Consider the following 18,101-nt stretch of genomic DNA (forward strand, 5'->3'; position numbering starts at 1 on the left):
AGAATAAGACGGAACCAGGAAAACACATCAAGTTATTGAAAGTACAATAATTAAAACAATTTAGTTAACATGGGGCTAAAATATGATTTTTAGAATGTGTTTCTTATCCAGTTTGATAAGTAACCACATATTAGGATAAAAGAGTACATCGCACAATTTTTCAAGGTGGACAATTAGAATTTAAAAGTCATGGAATTCAGATTTCTGGACACAAAAAAAATTATTGCTGTTTTTGCTATTGGAAAACGAAGCTTTTCCATGTCTTTGAAGTGCAAAAACTGAGAGCAAAACAGCATTCACAGCTAATGCTATCTGGTACGAATGATGGGAATTCTCTTTCAGCATTCATTCTTCAACCAAAAATCAAATTATCTGTTTCATGTATATGAAACGTCGAAATATCAAACAACTAATCATCCAAATTGAGCATAACTTTGACCCAACTAATTTTTGAATTAGACAGACAACTCCCATAGCCAGTATGGGTCACTTTAAAAGAGACTAACAAACTTTCAATGAGCTGTTTTCACATCTGTCTCTCTCTCTGTCCATTCCTGTCCCAGTAAGGATATAAAGTCTTCAACCAAATCTAGAGATATGTGATATACATTGGGAAAACTCAATGCTTTGGGATTCCTGGGTGTCTGTATAGGGAGAATCACCAGTCAATGCGGAGAACTGAGGAAGGCACAAAAACCAAAGGGCTTGCAGAATTTTGCTAAAGTAATGCCAAAAGTTACTAAGGAGGAGCAGCTCAGAGGTTGAGTAAATCAGGTGAGACAACTGTGAGTATTCTGATTTTTTTTAAATTAAAAAGAGTCTTCAATCAGAGCTCCAAGGTAAGGAACTCAAGGTGATGGGTGAGTAGCTGGCGAGTTGTTCAGTAATTAGTGGTTTGTACTTCAATGCAAGGTGTTAGTAAGTAAGGCAGGTGAGCTGAAGATACAAAGACGCTTAGAAGTATGATATCCTAGCAATTACTGAAACCTGGTTTAAACAAGGGCAGGAATACCAGCTCAACACTCCTGGTTACAGGGTTCACAGACAGGATGGAGGATGATCCCTCGATCAGGCATTGATTGTTCCAAATGAGGAACACCCCCACCCAACAGGGTTTGCCTCCCACCCCAGACACAATCAGAGGGAAGCAGGAAGACTGAGGTCCCACCTCTGCACCTTGCACCCAATCAACTGCACCACCTCCCCTGCACCCCTCAACCCCATCCACCTCAGAAATCATTGCCCACATGGTCAATGCCTGTGACGTCACTGACTCACTGACAGCAACGTTAAAGATGGCACAGACCAAACAAAGAGCCATTCTTGTTCCCTCCACTAGCCCCAACTCTCCGCCCCTTTCCCATTCCATCCCGCATCCAGCTTACTCTCACTGCTTGAGAAAGAGAGAGCTGGGGGGAGTAAGCGACAAAAAGAGCGGTGAAGAAAGCATGAGGGAGCAGTGGAGCTGATGGAGGGGAGCAGAAGGGTGGGATAAAGAGAGCAGGAGGGAGTAAGAAGTGGGAAGTGGCAGAGTGGACAGCGGGCAGCAGGAGAGAGTAGGCAGACAGTGGTAGCAAGTGGGCAATGGGAGCAGACCCATTGAGCAAAGAGAGTGGGAGGATTTTGGGATCGGTCAGTGGGTAAGTGACACATAACAGTGATATCAGCGGCAGGAGAAGCTGCACATGCTCCTATGGACAGAGTGGAAGCAGAGTTCCTGTTCAGTGGAAAGAGTTACAGTATAGACCAAAAGTTCTCAATTTGGAAAAGACCAGCTTTACGAAGCTGAGATATGGTTTAGCAAAAGTGGACTTGAAAAGCTACTTGAAGGTAAATCAGTGTCAGAGCAGTGGGTGAGGAGGTGATAGAGAGGGTTCAGAACACATGTTCCAGAAAGAAAAAGGGTGACACTCCAAACTCTAAACCCCCAGATGTCAAAGAGCATACAGAGTAAAGCAAAAAAAGGGAAGCTTATGTCAGATAAACAACTGGAAGAGGAAGCTCCACAAATATCCCCATCCTTAAATGATGGGGGAGCCCAGCACATCAACACAAATCACAAAGCTGAAGTATTTGCAGTCACCTTCAGCCAAAAAATTTAAGTGGCTGATCCATCTCAGCCTCCTCCTGAGGTTCTCAGGATCACAGGTGCCAGTCTTCAGCAAATTTAATTCACTCTGTACAATATCAAGAAACAGCCGAAGGCATTGAATTCTGCAATGGGATCCTGACAATAATCCGGCAATAGTACTGAAGACTTAGGCTCCAGAAATAGCTATGCCCCTAGCCAAGCTGTTCCAGTACAGTTACAACACTGGCATCTATCCGCAAAGTGGGAAATTGCCCAAGTTTGCCTTGCCCACAAAAAGCAGGACAAATCCAACCTGGCCTATTATCACCCCGCCAATCTACTGTCAAGCCGAATACAATTTTAAAAAAATACATGTATGCCTGTTTTAAGAAAAAAGGCACTGCTGATCTTTAAATGGCTCCACAGATCACCTGACTTTTGGAATTGCAAGCTAGCCAAGCTTCTGGAAGTTTCTAAAGGGTGATTACAATGAACATGCCAAGACGTCATCCTATGGAATGTGTCAGGTCATATCCAAAACAGCAAGTACAATAAGGCCTCAGGCTTTCTGCCTCTAGGGCTACCAGCTGACAAAGAAGAACTAAAATGATTACCAAACAAGGGAAGTGCTAAGGACCCATATCTGCCTCTGTTGTGTGTCAATGGTTTTTGTGCATGGGAGGTGGAAATTCCTTCATTAACATGAATAGGCTTTGTTTTCCATCATGTATCAATGGCACTCGTCACATGATCAAAACTGATTTTTGAAAGCCTATCATAAGCCTTGTTCGCTTTTTACAGCAGACTGCAGAATGAAGGAGTAACATCAGAAGGAACATCACCACTGAAACCGATAACATCTAGCCTTCTACCAAGCCTCAAGGCTTAAATTTTTAAAGCCTCCTGAAAGCCTATTTCTAAAAGATCCCGTGTTTGCCTGGAAAAGAGAAAGTAGTCCTCTAGCCAGAAGTATTAACAAGGCTGTCAATCCAGCTTATATTTCAACTCTTTCTTGGACTCGAACGCAAGTTCTGTCGAAGGGTCATGAGGACTCGAAATGTCAACTCTTTTCTTCTCCGCCGATGCTGCCAGACCTGCTGAGTTTTTCCAGGTAATTCTGTTTTTGTTTTTGTGTCAAATCTGCTTGCTGCTCATCTCTTACTCTGAAGAAACTCCATGAAATCCTGTCTTCAGCTATCTTGATTCATCTGAACTTCAGTTCCCGAGTGAAAAAGCCATCCTCACTCTTCCCCACAAACATGTGAACTGTTAACTATTCTGTTGGTTTTAATATTCGTAGAAGTGAAACTCCTTTCTTTTACTGAATCTTTATCTTGTCTGTATGTGGCATGTGTAACTGAAATAGCGATAAATCTTTCCAGGAAAGGTGTGTGTAAATAAACAATGCTTCTGATTAAAAAATCCATGAAAGTCTGCAGCTGGTGACTTTGTAAAAACTAACCATACACAAATGATTGTTTTGGAACACAATTAAACTACGGTAATTACAGAGAGAAGGGTAGAAGAATTTGGAATTTCAATCTGTCTCTCTCCCATCTATGACGCTACTCTTGATCATCAGCAATGTGATGGAAAGTGTCTTCGACAGTGCAATCAAGTGGCACTTACTCAGCAATAACCTGCTCACTGATGTTCAGTTTGGGTTCAGCCAGGGTCAATCAACTCCTGACCTCATTACAGCCTTGGTGTAAGCATAGACAAAAGAGCTGAACTCCCGAGGTGAGGTGAAAGTGACCATCCTTGACATCAAGGCAGCATTCAGCCAAGTGCAGCATTAAGGTGCCTTAGCAAAACCAGAGTCATGGGAATTCGTAACTCCTCAGAAACTGAAGTAATTCATGCCCATACGCAGCAAGGCCTGGACAACATTCAGGCTTGGCCAGTAAGTGGCAAATAACATTCGCGCCACACAAGTGCCAGGCAATGATTATCTCCAAAAAGAGAGAAACTAACCATCTCCCCTTGACATTCAATGGAATTACCATTGCTGAATCCCCCGCTATCAACATCCTGGGGGTTACCATTGACCAGAAACTGAACTGGACCAGTCATAATTGGTGGGGTGGTAAATAGTGAGGAGAATAGCCTTAGATTACAGGAGGATATAGACGGGCTGGTCAGATGGGTTGATCAGTGGAAAATGGATTTTAATCCGGATAAGTGTGAGGTGATGCACTGGGGCAGGACAAACAAGGCATGGGAATACATGATGAATGGTAGGACCCAGGGAAGCACCAAGGATCAGAGGGACCTTCGTGTGCATGTCCCTGAAGCAGAGGAGATTGGGGGGGGACATGATTGAGGTGTATAAAATTATGAGGGACATAGATAGGCTAGACAGGAAGGAACTTTTCCCCTTGGTGGAGGGATCAATAAGCAGGGCGCATAGATTTAAGGTAAGGGGCAGGAGGTTTAGAGGGGATGTGAGAAAGAATTTTTTCACCCAGAGTGTAGTGGGATTCTGGAACTCACTGCCTGAAAGGGTGGTAGAGGCAGAAACCCTCATAACATTTAAGAAGTATCTGGATGTGCACTTGCGATGCCATGGCATACAAGGCTATGGGCCTAGTGCTGGAAAATGGGATTATAATAGTTAGGTACTTGTTTGACCGGTGCGGACTCGTTGGGCCAAAGGGCATTTTTTCTGTGCTGTAGACCTCCATGGCTCTATATAAATACCGCAGCTGCAAGATCAGGTCAAAGGCTGGGAATGCTGTAGCGAGTAACTCACTACCTGACTCCTCAAAGCCTGTCCATCGTCTACAAGACACATGTCAGGAGTGTGATGGAATACTCCCCACTTTTCTCGATGAGTGCAGCTCCAATAACACAAGAAACTTGACACCATCCATGACAAAGCAGCCCACTTGACTGGCATCCGATCCACCACCAATGCACACTGGTAGCAGTGTGGCGCCATCTACAAGATGCTGCAGCAACTCGCCAAGGCCCCTTCAACAGCACCTTCCAAAACCGTGACCTCTACCACCTGGAAGGACAAGGGCAGCAAATGCATGAGAATACCACCACCTGCAAGTTTCCCTGCATGCCACACACCATCCTGACTTGGAAATATATTGTTGTTCCTTCACTGTTGCTGGGTCAAAAGCCTGGAACTCCCTCTCTAACTGTGGGTGTACCTACACCACATGCACGGCAGCAGTTCAATGCGGCAGCTCAACATCATCTTCACAAGGGCAATTAGGGATGGGCAACAGATGCTGGCCTAGCCAACAACACCCACCTTCCACGAAAGAAGAAATAAATGGATGCTGAGAGCTCAATATGCCTGTAGGCTTTCTGCAGTAAAGAAGTCTAGGGATAGAATTAAAAAGGAAATTAGGAAAGTAAATAGAGGAAATGAAAAAAAACATTAGCAAGTAAAATCAAGGAAAGGCCGAAGATGTTTTATAAATACATGGAAAGCAGGAGGACAACTAAGGAAGGAGCGAGGTCAATTAGGGAACAAAAAGGCAACTGTGCGTGGAGACAAGAGAGAGAGAAAGAAAGAAAAATAGACAAAGAGAAAGGAAGAAAGCTGTAGGAAGATGTCAATGGACTGGTCAGGTGGGTAGAAAAGTGAAATGGAATTCAACCGAGAGAAAAATGAAGTAATTCACTTATGGAAGGCAAATAAGAAGAGGGAATACATAATAAATGGCAGGACCCCGAGACGTTGTAGGGAAGCAGAGGGACTTTGGAGTGCATGTCCTCAAATACCATCCCCCAACCCCCTGACCACCTCAGGCCCTTCAGTTATACATCCTATAAACACAAACCATTCTGCAATGTAGACAACATGGCAACTACTAGGCTTTGTAAGATTTCTAGAGATGAGACAAATGCATCTTAGGTTTTCATTTATTTAGAGAAAAAAATAAAATATAAAACACAAGACTACTTGTGCAACAATCTAATTTTGCCCATGACAAACCACTGCATCAGTTAAAATTGCCATCGAAATAATGAGATTTGCTGACAGAAATTTTAAAGCTTTCGCTTACTCTGTTTTTCTGCAGACATATAAAATATAATCTCTAGTCTCTCAATTTTGCCACAAAAGCTTAAGATCAGAGTTGTAAGAATACAGATACATCTAAAATTTTAACTAGGACAGAACATAACAGCTGATGTTGACAGAATTGCTTTGAACATGAAAATCTTGTCTCTTCCCCTCAACTACACTGATAACATTAGAGAGGGAGAAATTGCAGGACAAAGAAACAACACATATATGGCAGGATTTTACCGTCGGCGAGTGGGTCCCACCCCCCTCGCCGATGCATAAAATGACACGGGATGACGTTGGGGGGAACTCCTGACATCACCACACCCCATTTAAATTTTCAGGAAGGTGGGGGCACAGCAAAATCAGCTGTGAGCCCGCCGATCCGTCAATGGCCAATCATTTAAGCAGCTAAAGGACCTGTCCGTCCAACCTTAAGGTTGGCAGGCAGGCCAGGAGCCCCGGCGGCAAATAGATAAAACATGAAACCTCATCCACCGGTAGGATGAGGTTTCGTGTAGGGCTTTAAAAATGTTAATAAAGTTGTTATGGAAATTATGAACATGTGCCAACTCATGTGACAATGTTACATGAGGGTTCATGTAAGGGAATCTTTTGTTTCTATTTTTAATATTGTTGAAAGTAGAACCGATCTCCCTGAGGCAGCACTTAGCCTCAGGCATGCGCGAAAGAACGCACTCTCAATGTTAGGGATTCCTCCCGCCCGCACAGGGAGCGCATAGCGCTTCCCTGCAGACATCACGCTGGGCGGGCCTTAATTGGCCCACCCATGTAAAATGACGCCACGTCTCCGATCAGGGGCGCCAATCAGAAGCGCACCCGCACACGCCAGCCCATCAACTTCCCCCCTAACGGGGGGAAAATTCTGCCCATAGAGTAGAATACGTCAGGTAGAAAGAGGGGTTTTTGATCACAGCATGGGAAAACACAAAAGTACACACAGTGCCATTAGAAATTTGCTAACCATGAGGCATGCTACAAAAAAAATCTGCACTGGTGAATAGATTCCCAATTTGTATTTTATTGCAAGTTGAAGATAAAGATAGAAAATACCAACTGCAAAAGCAACCAACTGACCAGGCCAAAGAAAAGCCAAACTCTTCTGTGGGTATTGGCTCTTTCAGCCAACACAAGCTCCACAAGATCCGTAAGGGCACCGACTACTGTCAGCCGAGTCTCTAATTCAAACCAGCTACATTGTCTTAAATAAAAGGCAAGACACTGTAAAACTTCAATTGCTACCTTGATTTTTATTTATCCAGCGAGTAACCAACATTGAAGTTACTTTGTTCCATATTTTTTTCTTGCATGTGCTTTGCTCCAGAAAGGGGAGGACCAGACATCCCTTCAGTCCTTGCTCTGTTGCGAGGTGTCCCAAATCATATTTCCCATTTCCTCTCTGGGAGTGGCTGGGCTCTGTCATGTGGTTGGGGGGGTGGGGGAGGGGCAGTGCAGGGCAAGAGGGGTGCTGGTGAAAAACATTCAATTAATCTCATCTCTTGTGCAGGGAACACACCATCTTCAGACAGCAGCCCCAGCAGCTATGTGGCTTGGGTCTGCAGGAGAACAGAATGAGTTGCTTTAATCTAGAATGCAGGGCCTGAAAAGGTGGTGAAAACTGATTCAATAGTAACTTACAAAACGATATTAGATAAATGTATAAAACAGCCTTAGGGAAACAAAAGCATGGGGGTAGGACCGGTTGGATACCTCTACCAAAGAGCTGGCACAGGCAGGATGGATCGAATGGACCCCTTCTATTTTCTATGATAATATGCCCTAATTCCTCTGCCACATCCTCACTAACCATCTTTCTTAAACTACCTCTCTCGAGTGATCCATAATCCTCATCCATCTTACAAGTATGACTCACCTACTGTTTACCTGAGAGTGAGGCCTTAGGCCCTTTCCAGCATTACTCTAGGAGACCACCAATACAGCAGCACAGGCATACACTCACGGGTCCCCTCAATGGTTTGTAGTAGTGCTTTTGAAGATGCAGAAAAGTTGGATTTATTTTAAAGTGCTAGCCAGGTCCAGCAGCTAAGGCACCAAAGCATACACAGGCAATCACAGCCTTACATGAAAGCTATAAACTTGTACAAAGGGCTCAGCTGTAAACTTGCAATTAGGAAATGGGAGACACACGGGTGGGGACACGGGATAACTCAATCAAGAAATGGGGAAGGGCCATTTCGCACTGTCTGAAAGCCATCTTCAAAAAAGACAATACCCAGTCTCTGCACTGCAATTACTGTACTGATAACACAATTATCAGCCCACCGGGGTGGGGGGGGGGGGGGGGGGGGGGGGGGGGGGGGGGGGGGGGGGGGTGTCATTGTGCTGTGGCCTTTGTCTAACGAATACCATTAAGTTGTAACTGATAGTAAAAGATATATAAACTCTGCTCATTTCAACCTCGGGGGAGAAGCGCCTGGAGTGCCCAGCGTTTGCTCCCCGCATGCATAATAAAGGAACCACTTGAATATTGCAAAACAAAAATAGAATTACCTGGAAAAACTCAGCAGGTCTGGCAGCATTGGCAGAGAAAAAAAGAGTTGATGATTCGAGTCCTCATGACCCTTCGACAGATTCTGCCAGACCTGCTGAGTTTTTACAGGTAATTCTGTTTTAGTTTTGGATTTCCAGCATCCACAGTTTTTTGTTTTTACCACTTGAATATTGCATCTGGACTCCCGAGTGTTGAAATTTTGTACCAGAGTATTCCTTGGACCTTTCACTTTCTTCTATTTCATGATTGTATAACACACTGGGCAGAATTGAGCCCTTGGCTGGCGGGCACCACCAGCTCGGCGACAGGCGGGCAGCCGAACCACGCCGCTGAAACGGGACCTGCCTCCATTTTGAGCGCTATCACTATGCACTTCCTGGTCGGGGGGGAGAGGGAATCCCCAACAGTCAAAGTGCGCTCTTTCGCGCATGCGCGTGGAAGAGCACACTGCTCCCTGAGGCAAAGTTCTGTCTCAGGGAGTTTATTGAAAGGTAAGTAAAGTCAAAAAATAGAGACATTTTAAAATTAACATGTCCCCCTCATGTGACAATGTCACATGAGATAGGACATGTTGATAACAAACTCATAAAATTTATTACATTTTTACAAAACGGTAATGAAACTTCATCCACTGCCCGCCAGTGGATGAAGTTTCATTAATAATCTACAGGCCGCTGGGGCTCCTGGCCTGCCCGCCAGCCTTAAGGTTGGCCGGGCAGGGCATTTAACTATATTAATGAGCCCGTCAATGGCCTTAATTGGCTGATTTCGCTGTCCGCTCGCCTTAAGATTTAAATGGCCCAGGATGACGTCAGGGATTCCTCCCAACGTCATCCTGCGTCATTCTCCCCTCGGCGAGCGGGTCCCGTCCCCAAATCGCCGAGGGGAAAATCCTGACCACTGTCTAGGTGTTAGATTTAGAGAGGATTTCGCTCAATTCGGCTTTTTCTCAAAACTTCAATGAGAAGGAAAGAGAAGGACTGGACAGGAGAAAATATCCAGAAAAAGGAAGAAAAAAAAAGAGTCACAGTTGAGGCCACTAGTCACTGGAGCTCTAAGGTCAGCAAAAACAACATCTGGTGCATAGATCAATGCGCAGAATAACTTTGGGCTCAAGCAAGAAACAGCTCACCAGCAGCTTACAACAGCAAAGCTGACAAGGTTATGCACTAATTGGGACACAGAATTATTCTGGCCCAATTTGGATAGAGTCTCTGTACCTTACCTAGAAACTTTTGGGAGATGAACAGATGATGATGATGTGGCCACTTGTGACTTATGTCAAATGTTTATTAGCTCATGATCTCAGTGGCTGAAACGGAGGTAGTAACAGATAGCCTTTTATTTTTGTACTGTGTTGATGAATTTGATCTGACTTGCTGGTCTAATAACCTGCTGACTGTTTAAAGGTGTTTATTTCCCTGGCAATTAGGGCAGTTATTCCTTTAAGGCTTTCTTTGTGTACATGAATGCTTAAGCAAAAACGTCAGACTGGGTGAGGGATCAAAGAGCTTGAAGCATGAAAGGCCAAACCAAAGAAATCTGAACAAAGTGAATCTGGCTTTCTTGCCTCCAACTGTTATTCTGTTCCTTCACAAGTTGAAGATTTCTATTATTTTCTTAAGGCCTACTGTCAATCTCAAGGGCTGGTTTTAACATAATTAATTCTGTTATCATTAGGCCAAATAAGTTAAAAGGATCAACATCACATCCCATATCGCACAGATTCAGAATTTTAAAAAAACTATCTAAGGTGTTCCTGAAAGCAGTCACTAATTATCACTCATACATTTAAAAAGCAATGCAATATGGTTTACAGGCTCTATAACTACTCATATTACAGGACCATAGCTTTCTTCTATAAAGTGGTTGATAATTAACACACAAACTATCACTAAAGCCAATTTATCAGCTAATGAAGTTCTATAACCAAACTACCTTAAGAATTGTAACATTTTAGGACTTACACCTATTTGTTCTGGAAGAGATCTTTGATGTAAATGACAGAAATTTTTCTGATATAGAACTTAGGTTCCGATTACAAAGGTTTAATTCCCAAGAATACCAGCATGCCTTTCTGAAGATAAGTGTTACTAAAAAGGTGGCTGGGAGATTGATGGGCCCTTTGAAACAGAAGTGAGTTAGCCATTACAACTACTATTCGCATCAGTTTAAGATAATGGGTGAGGGGGCTGGGGTGGAAACTGGTGGGGAAAGGGTTCCAGGGAGATCTGCACCTAAATATTGGAATAAGACCATAAGACATAGGAGCAGAAATTAGGCCATTCGGCCCATTGAGTCTGCTCTGCCATTCAATCTGGCTGATAAGTTTCTCAACCCCATTTTCTCGCCTTCTCCCCGTAACCTTTGATTCCCTTACCAATCAAGAACCTATCTATCTCGGTCTTAAATACACTCAATGACCAGGCCTCCACAGTCTTCTGTGGCAATGAATTCCATAGATTCACCACTCTCTGGCTAAAGAAGTTTCTCCTCATCTCTGTTCTAAAAGGTCTTCCTTTTACTCTGAGGCTGTGCCCTCGGGTCCTAGTCTCTCCTACTAATGGAAACATCTTCCCCACGTCCACTCTATCCAGGCCTTTCAGTATTCTGTAAGTTTCAATCAGATCCCCCCTCCTCCTTCTAAACTCCATCGAGTATAGACCCAGAGTCCTCAAATGTTCCTCATATGTTAAGCCTTTCATTCCTGGGATCATTCTCGTGAACCTCCTCTGGACCCTCTCCAGGGCCAGCACATCCTTCCTGAGATACGGGGCCCAAAACTGTTCACAATATTCTAAATGTGGTCTGACCAATATTCTAAATGTGATATGCCTCAGCAGCATATCCCTGCTTTTATATTCTAGTCCTCTTGAAATAAATGTCAACAATGCATTTGCCTTCCTAACTGCCGACTCAACCTGCAAGTTAATCTTAAGAGAATCCTGGACTAGGACTCCCAAGTCCCTTTGCACTCCAGACTTCTGAATTCTCTCTCCATTTAGAAAATAGTCTATGCCTCTTCTTCCTACCAAAGTTCATGACCTCACACTTCCCCACGTTGTATTCCATCTGCCACTTCTTTGCCCATTCACCTAACCTGTCCAAATCCTTCTGCAGCCTCCTTGCCTCCTCAATACTACCTGTCCCTCCACCTGTCTTTGTATCATCTGCAAACTTAACCAGCTTGCCCTCAGTTCCTTCATCTAGATCATTAATGTAATGAAAAGTTGTGGTCCCAACAATGACCCCTGCGGAACGCCACTAGTCACCGGCCCCCATCCTGAGAAGGACCCCCTTATCCCCACTCTCTGCCTCCTGCCAGACAGCCAATCTTCTATCCATGCTAGTATCTTGCCTCTAACACCATGGGCTCTGATCTTACTGAGCAGCCTCCTGTGTGGCACCTTGTCAAAGGTCTTCTGGAAGTCCAAGTAGATAACATCCATTGGCTCTCCTTAGTCTAACCTACTCATTAGCTCCTCAAAGAATTCTAACAGATTTGTCAGGCATGACCTCCCCTTGATGAAACCATGCTGACTTTGCCCGATTTTACCATGCACTTCCATGTATTCTGAAATCTCATCCTTAATAACGGACTCTAAAATCTTACCAACGAACGTGGCCAGGCTAATCGGCCTGTAACTTCCCGTCTTTTGCCTCACTCCCTTCTTAAACACGGGGGTTACATTAGCGATGCTCAGATCCTTCCTGATGGACTCAGCAAAGGGTTCAATGCAACACACAAACAGGATAGGGGAGAAAGAATGCAACCCTGCCAGACTCCAGATTTAATCGGAAAGCTTTCTGATTCCCACCCATTGATTGAAACTGCGCTACAGGTTTTTGTGTAGAGCAGCTGGATCCAGTTGCGGATTCCCTCCCCAAACCCCATTTTGAGAGCACATCCACATGTGTGCGATACTCTGTCAAATGCCTTCTCCTGACCTAGGCAGATGTCCACACCCCTGTCCTGCACATAGGCAATCATATCCCTGAGTAGCGCAAGGCTGTCAGAGACCTTCCTGCCGAGCAAAGCGCAGGTCTGGTCAGGGTGGATCACCAACTCCAGAGCAGACTTGACCCGATTGGCGATGACTTGGACAGAATCATATAGTCCACATTCAACAGTGAAATGGGTCGCCAATTTCTAATTTCCTCCCTTTCCCCCTTCTGCTAGTAGATATGAGTGTTATGATGCCTTTCCTCATGGATTCTGACATGCTGCCAGCCAGAAGCATACTCTTGTACACTTCTAGCAGGTCTGGGCCGATCCATTCCCACACAGCTGAATACAACTCAGCCAGTAAGCTGTTGCTTCCGGGAATTTTACTCTTCTCGAAGGGCTCAATGGCCTTAGTTAGTTCGTCAAGAGTTAGTGGTTTGTCCAGACTCTCCTGTATACTGTCGTCTAACGCCTCTGTGATAGAGGACAGGAAAGACTGGGAGGCCATGATGTCTGTGGGCTTCACGCCATACAATCCGGCATAAAAGGATTTGCTGATCCTCAAAATGTCAGTCTTCAATGACTTTACTGAGCCAACTTCTTCCTTCCGGCTGCTGATCACAACACTCTCTCTGTGTACCTTTTCAATAAAGAAATGTGAACTTGTCTCACCCTGCTCCACGGAGCGGACTCTGGACCGGAGGCCTTGGAGGCCTCCGAGGCAATGAGCGAGGCTTACTGGCTCTCCACCTCTTGGAGTTCATCCTCGACATCAACCCCCATCAACTGCAGCTGAAGCAGGTTCTGCATGTTTTTCTGGAGTTGGGATATTTCCCTCTGTTCCTTTCTAGCCTTCTGGACACCTTTGAGGATGAAAAACTTCTTGATATTCTCCTTGATCGCTTCCCACCATTGCATTAGGGACTCAAAGAGGGGTTTCATGGTTCTCCAACCTTTGTAATCCCTTTTGAGTTCCCCAATGTTCTCTGGGGTCAGCAATTGCACGTTCAGCTTCCATGTCGCCCTGCCAACCCTCTGGTCTTCCTGTAAGTGACAGTCAGCCTGTAGGAGGCAGTGGTCAGAGAAGAACAGCAGCTTGACATTAGTGGATCTGACTGTGAACGCACAGGACACAAACAGGAAATCTATCCTGGAATGGATGGACTCATCTGGCCATGACCAGGTGCATCTACGTGTGCTCTGTCTGCAGGGTTGCTGAAGAAGTCGTGTAGCTTGGCATCCTTTACTGTTTTCATCATGGATCTGGACGTGGCATCCAGTCTGCTGTCGGCCCTGCCGGATTGTCCAGCCGCATTGATGATGCAGTTGAAGTCACCGCCCAGAAAGTTGCCAGCAGCAACGGGCGCTGCTGAAGGACTGCCAGCTGCTCGCTGTTTTGAGCCGAGGGATACACGTTAATTAATCACAACGGAGTATTTTCTAGGTGCTGCTGACTGCCTGTCCCAGGGTCCTCCTCTCGCACTCAGTGGGTAACAAAGGTTCAAACGACTGCAAAAGTCTTTTATAAACTATAATTAGTAAAACGGTAGTCATAGGAAAGAGTAATGGAAGCATTTTCAGTAATAACTTTCAAAAGAGAATTGGACATAAAGGAAAAAATTGTTGGGCTACAAGGGCAAGAAAGTGGGATTATTCTTGCAAAAGAGTGGGCACAAGTACAATGGGCAGAATGGCTTATTTCTGGCTGTATTATATAATCATATGGTTGACTAATGTGAACACCAACTCCAGAGGAGCGGGCCTGCCATCCCAGCCAGGTTCACTAAGGAATAACAATCCTCAGAACTTGTCTCTTAATTCTCAGAAAACGCTTTACAAAATGTTCTTATAATCCTGATTTATATCTACACCCTTTAAATAAATGTCACCAGTAAGCATATAAAACACAAAAATTAATGGATTATTATTTGACACTAGTGTAATAGTGCAGGAACATAGGACTTGGGAGCAGGAGTAGGCCATTTGACCCTTCGAGCCTACACTGCCATTCAATAAGATCGTGGCTGATCTGGTTGTAGTCTCGACTCCACTCCGTCTGCCCCCCAAAAATCTCGACTCCCTTGTCTTTCAAAAATCTAACTCAGCCTTGAATAAATGTAATCACCCATTCTCCAATGCTTTCTGGTGAAGAGGATGCCACATACTAACAACCATCAAAAAATTCTCCTCATCTCCATCCTAAAAGGGAGATCTCTTACTCTGTCCCCTAGTTCTAGTCCCTCCCACAAGGGGAAACGTCCTCCTGACATCCACCTTTCAAGTTCCCCAGGTTCTTGCATATTTCAATAAAATCACATTTCTTTCTTCTGAACTCCATTGGGTATAGGCCCAACCTATTCTATCTTTCTTCATAAGAAAATCCCCTCATCCCAAGAATGAGTCGAGTGAACCTTCTGAGCTGCTCAGAACGCAATTATATCCTTTTTCAAATAAGGTGACCAGAACTTTACACGATATTCCAGGTGTGGTCTCACCAAAGCCCTGTACAGCTGCTTTCCCTACTTTTATATTCCATTCCCCTTGCTATAAGCACCAACATTCCATTTGCCTTCCTAATTATTTGCTGCTCCAGCATACTAACTCTCTCCCTGTTAGTACACATATCAATGTCAGCCATACTACCTACCCAGATAACAACCAACAGTTCCACCAGTAAATTGAACAGGTGATCTCCAGAATTCCAGCACAGGGTGCAAGAAGTGAATGGAATATACTTCAAGACACCTTCCACAATACCACACTCAACATATGGGAAGCAACAGCAAAACAGTACTGCCTGGTTCAAGGCTAACATCACTATGATTGAACCTGCCAGTGAAGCCAAGCATACAGCTCACATTAATTACAAGAGTGATCTGAGACAGAAAACTCTGAATGCACTAAGAGCCAATCGATGTGAAGTCCAACAGACTGTCAAGTGGTGTGCCAATAACTACAGGTTACAACTCTGTCAGGAGTATCCCGATGTCCTTCGACACAGGGAATGCCAGAGGATGTATGAAGGGATCAGAAAGGCAACTAGTCCATCAGCAAAAAAAATAGATGGGTGGAACACTACCTGAATTGTACTCTAGGGAGAACATTCACCAAGGAAACTCTAGACACCATAGAAAGCCTGTCTGTCATGGCAGAGCTGGATATCCAATCCATAGACAAGGAGATTAGCAAAGTTATTAACTTGCATGCCACGGATGAAGCTCCAGGGGCTGATGCAATACTGCCTGAATTCATCAAGCGAGGGTAAACAGCACTCCTGCAGCATCTGCAGGAACTTCACCACCTCTGCTAGAGGGAGGGGGCAGTGCCCCAAGACAGGCATAACACAAAAACAGTGACCCTGTATGTCAGAGAGGAGACAGTGGCTTAGTGGTATTGTCACTGGACTAGTAAAGCCCTGGATACAGAGGTTCAAATCCCACCATGCTAGCTGGTGGAATTTCAATTAATTGAAAAAATATCTGGCATTGAAAGCTAGTCCCAGTAATTAAAAACCCTTCAGGGAAAGAAATCTACCATCCTTACTTGGTCTGGTTTATACTCAGCTCTTAAATGCCTTGCTAGCAATGCCCAGATCCCATGAAAGAATAAAAAAAGGGCAAGCCTGGCAATTGCAACAATTATCGAGGAATCTCTGTGTTGAGCATCGTGGAAAAAGTAATTGCCTTTGTCAGACTACAGATCATCTTAGCTGAATGCATTTACCCCGAATCCCAGTGTGGTTTCAGAACTGGAAGATCTACATTCTCAGCTCAGCAGCTTTAATGAAATGCCGAGACAAGGGACCACTATTGCCTTCCTCGATTGTATTAAACCACGTGAGCAGAGGTGGTCTATTTAAGCTGCTGGAGAAAATTAGTTGCCTGCCAAAGCTGTTCAACGTAATCTCCTCCTTCCATGACATCATGATGGGTAAGGTCAACTATGATGGGGCAACATCAGAGCCCTTTGAGAACCACAGTGGGGTCAAACAGAGTTGTGTTCTGGCAATGAGATTCTTTTGTGTATTTTTCTCTTTGCTGCTGTCATACGCTTTTAGGTCACCTACAGAGGTCACCTTGCATGCCTGAACTGACAAAGCTGTTCAGCCTTGCTCGCCTGAGATCCAAGACAAAGGTGCACCAAGTCCTCATCAGTTGCTCTACACTGACAATGCTACACTAGCATTCCACACTGAGGAACACCTGCAGCAGTAAATGGATGTATTCTCTCTTGCCTTAAAAAGAGTTTGGTTTGACCATCAAGACTGACAATGTGGCACTTGAGGTTGTTGATGGCTTCACATATCTCGACATCACAATCTCCAGCAATCTGTCACTTGATGCTGACACACATCCTAAAAGCTGCAGTTGCTATGTCCAAGCTGCATAAGCGTGTGTGTGAAACAACAGTAACCTAACTCAGAGCACCAAGCCTGCATCCTTAACATGCTTCTCAAAAGTGGTGAGACCTGGACAAAATATGCCAGGCCAGAGAAAAGGCTGAATGGTTTCCATCTTTACTGTCTTAGACATGTTCTCGGCTTCACTTGGCAGGACAAGTCACCAATTCAGAGGTCCTAGAGCATGCTAATTCCATCAGCATACACTCATTGCTAAGCCAACAACGTCTGCGCTGGCTTGGCCACATTCATCAGATGGATGACAGCTGTAAACCCAAAGACCTTCTCTATGCTGGACTGCTCACTGGGTCACAACCTCATAGGCATCCATACCTCTGCAGGCGAGATAAAATGGTAGACATTGTTGCTCATTTGTCAGTGTCAGTCATGGATGCTCTTGATTTCTGGAGGTTGACTCGTTGGGAAGGCATTGGAAGAGGCGAGCAGAACTGAAAAGCTCGGCTGGCCGAGAAGAGGGTCTGAAGAAAACAGAGGCCCAGAGAGAAAAAAAAGAGGCTAACGAATCGTGCATCTTCTCAGCCCAGTGTCTTCCTCTGCAGCAAATATGGCAGAGACTGCCATGCTATAGTGGGGCTCTCAAGTCACACCAGGTGATGCTTAACACACAGTTGACTACCAAGGCGCAAACCATTATCTTACTAGATAAAAGGCTGCCACTAGTACAAAGGTCTTGAGGCTTTACCACAATATTTATTCAAACTCTTACATTGAAATAGTGCTCATCTATAAGTTTCTTACTCTTGATATCTTTATCCCTACCTCCTATAAAATCCTTGGGAGAGGTGATTAGATTTTTTGACCTAATGCAATTTCATATTACTTTGCAAAATATAATTTAGTGACTAGTTCATTTTTATTTAGAGTATGATCATTTAAAAATAAATTATTTTGAGGATATGGCTACGCTCCATGTTTGACCATTTCTTGTTGTGCTTCTAAAAATTATTCTTACAATGAAGTAGATTACCAGGTCACTTCAGAGGGCATTAAGAGTTAACTGTGTCATATGTGGGACTGCAATCATATGGTCTTAGACCAGACACAGTAGAAGAGGCAGACTCCCCTCCTCAAGGAGATAAGCAAATCAGTTGCATTGTTGTGACA

General features: G+C 44.4%; 1 protein-coding gene across 6 annotated transcripts in view; it reads right to left on the minus strand.

The window, feature by feature from the left end:
- Nucleotides 1–18,101, minus strand: part of si:dkeyp-120h9.1 (uncharacterized protein LOC566469 homolog) — a 102,948-nt gene that overhangs the window by 55,919 nt on the left and 28,928 nt on the right. The window lies entirely within an intron of this gene.

The sequence above is a fragment of the Carcharodon carcharias genome, chromosome 3 (genome assembly GCF_017639515.1).
Source record: "Carcharodon carcharias isolate sCarCar2 chromosome 3, sCarCar2.pri, whole genome shotgun sequence".
Classification (NCBI taxonomy): Eukaryota; Metazoa; Chordata; class Chondrichthyes; order Lamniformes; family Lamnidae; genus Carcharodon; species Carcharodon carcharias.